General features: G+C 41.4%; 1 non-coding gene across 1 annotated transcript; it reads right to left on the bottom strand.

Annotated features, from left to right (window-relative positions):
• Positions 1 to 5,721: 5,721 nt before the first annotated feature.
• LOC130042168 (U6 spliceosomal RNA) lies at positions 5,722 to 5,828 on the bottom strand. The gene has a single exon (XR_008795141.1). It is a non-coding gene; the product is annotated as a U6 spliceosomal RNA (small nuclear RNA).
• Positions 5,829 to 6,431: the final 603 nt, after the last annotated feature.

The following is a 6,431-nucleotide window of genomic DNA, read 5'->3' as shown; positions in this document are numbered from 1 at the left end:
AGATTGAGGAGGTGGAAAGAGGTGAAACATGGCTTCCAGAGGTCTCTCTGGCGAGACGTCAGCAGTATCAGTACTTGAGCCAACCGTGCCTTGCTGCTGGAGCCACCACAGTCGCCCCTTGTGGTGCTTGGGAGGGACCATGTGGAACTGGGGATCAAACATAGGGCCTCTGCATGCTAAGCATGTGCTCCAGCTCCTTAAGTCACCTCTCATGTGCTAACAAACCTTTTATTCTCTCCAAATATCAGAGAAGCCAGCCAGGAGATCCCATCTTCAGAAGCTGCTGACTCTCATCTGGTAGGAGATCTCACTTTAAAAAAAAATTTTTTTTTATTAGTGAATCACCATGGGGTGGGGTTGGAGCAATAGCACAGCATGTAGGGCGTTTGCCTTGCATGCAGCCAACATGGCTGACCCGAGTTCGATTCCTCCACCCCTCTCGGAGAGCCCAGCAAGCTACCGAGAGTATCTCGCCTGCCCGGCAAAGCCTGGCAAGCTACCCGTAATGTATTCAATATGCCAAACACAGTAACAACGAGTCTCACGATGGAGACATTACTGGGCCCGCTCGAGCAAATCGATGAACAATGGGAGGACAGTGACAGTGACACCATGGGGTACAGTTACAGACTTACAGACTTCATGCTTGCATTTCAGTCATACAATGATTGAGTACCCATCCCTCCACCAGTGTCCATTCTCCACCACCAATGGTCCCAATATCCCTCCCACCACCACCACTCCATCCCTCACCCCACCCCACCCCACCCCGCCTCTGTGGTAGGGCATTCCCTTTTGTTCTCTCTTTCTTTTGGGTGTTGTAGCTTGCACTAGAGACATTGAGTGGCCATTGTATTCAATTTATAGTCTACATTCAGCTCGCATCTCCCAACTTGAGCTGGTCCTTCAAATACCCTTTACTTGGTGTTCCCTTCTCTATCTGAGCTGCCTTTCCCCCCAGCATTTGAGGTTGGTTTCCAAGCTGTGGAGTAAACCTCCTGGTCCTTATCTCTACGATTCTTGGATGTTATTCTGTTACTTTATATTCCACAGATGACTGCAGTCTTTCTTTGTCTCTCCCTCTCTTTCTGACTCATTTCACTTAACATGGAGGTCTCACTTTTAAGCCCAGTCCGCAGATACCCTCTCATCATAGAGATAGAGTTGGGGTCTCTGGGAGTACACAAAAATGTGGGGTCATGCCCTGGCATAGTTGCATGTTTCATGAGCATGTTCAATCCCCAAGAGCGTTAGTACAAAAATAAGAAGCTGTCAGTGGCAGTGAGCATTGGGATCTGTCATCTGCTGGAACAGTCGTGTTTGTTTTGTGGAACATTGCTAAGAAAACATACATCCTCTGCACTCTTCTGAGACAAGTAATCAGGGGACCGAGAGCGGAGCCTTTTCTTTTGAGGTGATAAATGCTAAACTTTGTGGATCGGGTGGGTGAGGGCTGATAACTTTCCTGCTCCTGTGGAAATCACCAGTGGCTTCCCCAGTCTCCAGCTGGCTGCCATAGTATGATCATGTGACTAGTTTATTTCACATAGCATAATGTTCCCAAGATTCAACATTGTTGTCACTCAAATTGTTTTCATCTTGAAGGCTGAGCAATGTTTTATTGTATGTGTAGACCATGCTTTTCTTTTTCATTAATGGATCCCTGTTTGAAGTACTTTGAATAGAGTAGCTCTGTAGGAAAATAGGTTCGTAAATTATCTCTTTGAGATCCTGACTGTAATTCTTTTGGGCATTGACTCAGTCATGCATGGTTGTTGGGTCCTATGGTAATCCTAGTTTTAACTTTTGGAGGAACTTCCTTATTGTTTTTTCATCATTTTCTAGTCTCATCACAAGTACTCAAAGAAAACTCAATTTGACCAACAGAATTGTATTGCCCACCTACCTAATACCAGGGTCTGGGGTAGCTAAACCTGCTGGGTGCTAACTAAAATAATGGAGAAAAACCTGACATTATACTAAGCAAATTTCTCTGACTCATTAGATTGAGAGAATCAGCTTAACCTACTAAATGTTAAAAGATTAAGTTATTAGAGAAAATACGCAACTAAAAAGTTTTAAGGAAAATAAGCAGAGTATGCCATCTGATCATCTCCTGCCCCCATATAGCACACACAACTTGTAGGTTTATTCTGAAAGAGAAATCTAGAGTCTTGTGCTATTTCTTCTTCCATCCTTGTTAATCTGCTAGGTCAGGTGATATTTTAAAAAACCCAGACAAATGTTAGCTCCACCCCCTCAAGGCTTTCTAAGTTCTAATTTGCACCAGGTCAGACTACCTGGGGTGCAGACTTCTAACTCATTAACTTCGCCCTTGAACAATGTCTTCATGTAGTGGAAAGAGCATTAGGAATGCTTTTGGAGTCAGACAGAATGGGGTTCCCATTAGCTCTGCCTATTGGCTATACAGCAATGGATCAAGAACCCTTTGTGTTCCTCCTTGTGGTATGATTCTCATTGTTAGACATCCGATGTGCTGGTCCCAGTTCTTCCAAAGCAGATGAGTCTCTCTGGGCATTAAAGGTTGAGGCAAACAAGTAAATCACTTTTCACTACAGTCTTTTATAGCAATGAGAGAGCTGGACATTTGGAAGTAAGGGTTCTTGGCAGTTGGGTTCATGTGAGGAGGAGTATGTCAATTTTATTCTTTTTTTCCCTTTTTAAAAAAATTTTGTTGAATCACAGTAAAATAGTTATAAGTTTTCATGTTTGGGTTACAATCACACAATGATCAAACACCCACCCATCCCTTCACCAGTGCACATTCCCCACCACCAATATCCCCATTATACCCCCCTCCCCCCGCTTTCCCATCCTCCCCCTGCCTCCATGGCGGATAATATTCCCCATACTCTCTCTCTCTCTACTTTTGGGCATTATGGTTTGCAATACAGACACTTAGAGGTTATCATTTTTGTCCTTTATCTACTTTCAGCACATATCTCCCATCCTGACCAGTTCCTCAAGCCATCATTTTCTTAGTGATCCCTTCTCTATTCCAGCTGCCTTCTCCCCTCTGCTCATCAATTTTATCCTTTTTCTTCTTTTTTTCCTAATGTGGAGCTGCCTAGAATCAAACCTAGGGCCTCACACGTGCAAAACATATGCTAGACTGCTTCTGAGTCACATCTCTCACTCTGAGCGTGTCCTATTTTAAGTTTCACAATCCCAAATATCTTCTCTAGAGATTAGGTTGTGCCCTTCCAGCCTCACTAACCCAGTCAGCCAGTTTTCTATATCAAAACCCAGCCTCTTTATAGGGGGGTTGAAAGAAGGGACACAGCCAAAATGTCCATGTGCTAAATCCTAGAGCCCTGTGTGTATGATCTTACTTAAAAAATGGGCCTTGGCAGATATAATTAGGAAACAAGATGAGATCATCCTGGGTTACCTGGGTGGTCTCCAGATTCTGAGACAAATATTCTTAATAGAGAAGGAAAGGAGACACACAGAGGAGAGGTGATGGAGTGATGGAGGCAGAGACTAGAATGATGGAGACATCCCAGAAGATAGAGGCAAGTAATAGATTTGGTCCTGGAGCCTTTTGAGCAATTAAAGGCTGGTCATAACCTTCATTTGGTACTCATTACCTCCTCCAGAACCACGAGGGATGTATTCCTGTGATTTTAAATCACTCTGTTTGTGGTAATTCCTTATGGCAGCCCTAGGAAATAAATAGATTTGACAAATTTCTGTTTCCTTAGTTGTAAGATGGAGTAATGATAGCTCCCACAAGGTTTAGTGCCTGGAATTAAAATGAGAAACTCTTAAATAAAACTGCCCCGATCAGGGTTGACACAGTAAGCCCGCAATCAATAGCAACCACAAAACTCTTATACTATTTGCTTCATATTTATGGAAGGTCATTTGAAAACCTCTACTTTGTCAGAACAACACCCCAGAATAATTGGATTTGTCAGGGAAGAATTAGCCCTCGAAAAACACTTGATGAAGAACAAAGGGGTGAAAGTTCACCTGAAAGAGACAAAAATGTGTTCAGTTAAACAGGGCATGCATTGCCTAATAATTTGTAGCAACAACATCAAAAAATGCTCTGACCCACAAGAGCCTCAAAAACATAAGAGTGGAGGGGCAGGTGCTGACCATGCCAACACAGATAGCTTAGAGAAAAGGGTCTTACAAAGAAGGGTTCTATGGTTTTCCACTTCTAGAAAGTGAAGTGATATCATGTACCATTAAATGGTTAGTGCAATTTCTTCAACCACTGTTCCACACTTGTAGAAAGGGTGAAAACCACTGGTTTGTCATCTTGGCTTTAAGAGTCCATCCAGGGACAGGTATGCAGGACAGGTGCTGGTCAGCTGATGTAAAAAAATGAAGAATATGCTGATTTAGTGTCTCTGAACTCCTTATTTTCAAAATAACTTTTGGATTTCCTTGGAGAGCCAAGGAAAACAAGTGCATTGTTGGGGTAATAAGTAATCAGACCTCTGTGTCAAATTTGTCATGGTAGATTCAAAGGGTAATTTCAGAGGAAGAATCAGCTCCCTAAGTATCCTAACCAGAAGGAGAAAATGCACAGTGTCAACAAAGTTGGGTTTGGTTTTGTAGTGGTTGATTTATTTAAGGTTGGTGTTTGTTCCTACCTCACCAGCATTTCCATTAGGCTGAGTCTGTCTTCCAGGACTTGCTTATGTCTGGCATGGATGAATCCCTCAAAACCTGGGGACAAAGACTTGCCCCGGGTGATTCCACTATGAAATTCTGCCTCGATTCCTCTAATGCTGATTCCCACAGACACTTTTCTATACTCCCACAAACATATGAAGAACATTTCATTAGGCCTTTCACTCTTTCCAATAACGCTGGTGCCTGTGTTTTCTAAAACAGAAATTGGACATGCATGGGTGAGCTAATAGTATGGAAAAGAGGGGATAGAATATTTAACAATGAGAATGAAATGAAAAATTCACAACATTGGCTGATATGCTTATATATGACATTAGTGTCATAATTCAATGTTATAAATTGATTTCCGGAATACATGCATTCTATTGTAGAATTGATACATTTCCTCCTTTTGTAAAAATAATTTTTTTCTTGGGGCCGGAGAAAGAGGACAGCAGGTGAGGCTGGTTTACAGCCAATCAGTATTTAATCTCCAGCACTACATATGGTCCCCTGAGTCTTGTCAGGAGTGATCTCTGAGCACAGAGTCAGGAGAAGGCTCTGAGCAATGCTGGGTGTCACCCCCAAACAAAATAATATTTTTCCTTTTGTTCTGCTTATCCAGAAATACAATGCTAAAGCTGTTATTTAATAATAAAAAATGGCATAAATTCTTTTAACCGTATTTGCTTCAAATTTTCCACTTTTACCCTTCAGATTTTACCACAAGTTCAGCTGTCCAGGGGTTAGGGTGTTTGGCTATCTACTCATGGCAGCCATTGGTTGACTCCATGCCATATTTACTCTAGTTTTTCCTTGTTGGCAATGTGAATACGAAATTTGGTATGGGGTTTCCAGAAAGATGGCTCCAAATTTTCTGGTTCTTTGGAAGAAGAACTCTTTTATCTTTCCTCTCTTCATCCTACTGGGTGGTTTTGCTGGCCTGGTACACCATGGAGCATGAGACATCTCGAATAATGGAAGCCAGCACTTGTTTCAAAGAAGTTGGGTTCTTGGGTCCCTGATACCTACAAAGTCACCTCTGGTTTTTCCTTTTTTTTTCTCTTTTTTTAAAATATGGAATGCTTCACGAATTTGCATGTCATCCTTGCTCAGTGGCCATGCTAATCTTCTCTGTATCATTACAATTTTAGTATATGTGCTGCCGAAGTGAGCTCTGGATTTCTCTTAAGTAAGTCACAGATAAACTTTCAATTTGTTGAAGTCACTCTTATTTGGGGTTTCCTAATGATGTTGCTACAGTATTTTTTGCAACATTTCCCAGAACACTTTAAACATGAATTTCAGATTCATCTTCCTTTTTTAAAAGCCAATTCCAAGAATATCTTCCAAATTTAATGACAACCAGGGTTGGAGAGATATTATTGTAGGTCACATGCTTGCCTTGCATGTGACCGACCCAGGTTTGTGCCCAGCATCACTTGTGGTCCCTGAGCCCTATTAGGAGTGACCCCTGAGCATAGTAATACATAAAAACCATTGATTATGACACAAAAAACAACCCCAAAAACAAATTTAGGCAAAATCTGCCTCACTATATCTGTGTGATGTGATAACCAGACATTTGATTATGCTTGTTCAATTATTTTTTAAGAAGGAAGTAGAATACAAATAAATAAGCAATGGGAACATTCAGCAAATTAGAAAAGTATTGTCAAGTGGTAATGTTCATCCATCTTCTTTAATGAAATATTAATATCTTTAAATTAGCATAGTATTTATACATAGTGTCTAATGAATATTCTATCAAGTATATAGAA

The sequence above is a fragment of the Sorex fumeus genome, unplaced genomic scaffold, assembly GCF_029834395.1.
Source record: "Sorex fumeus unplaced genomic scaffold, SorFum_2.1 ptg000098l, whole genome shotgun sequence".
Taxonomy (NCBI): domain Eukaryota; kingdom Metazoa; phylum Chordata; class Mammalia; order Eulipotyphla; family Soricidae; genus Sorex; species Sorex fumeus.
The sequence above is the reverse complement of the archived record's forward strand: the minus strand, read 5'-3'. Positions and strand labels throughout refer to the sequence as shown.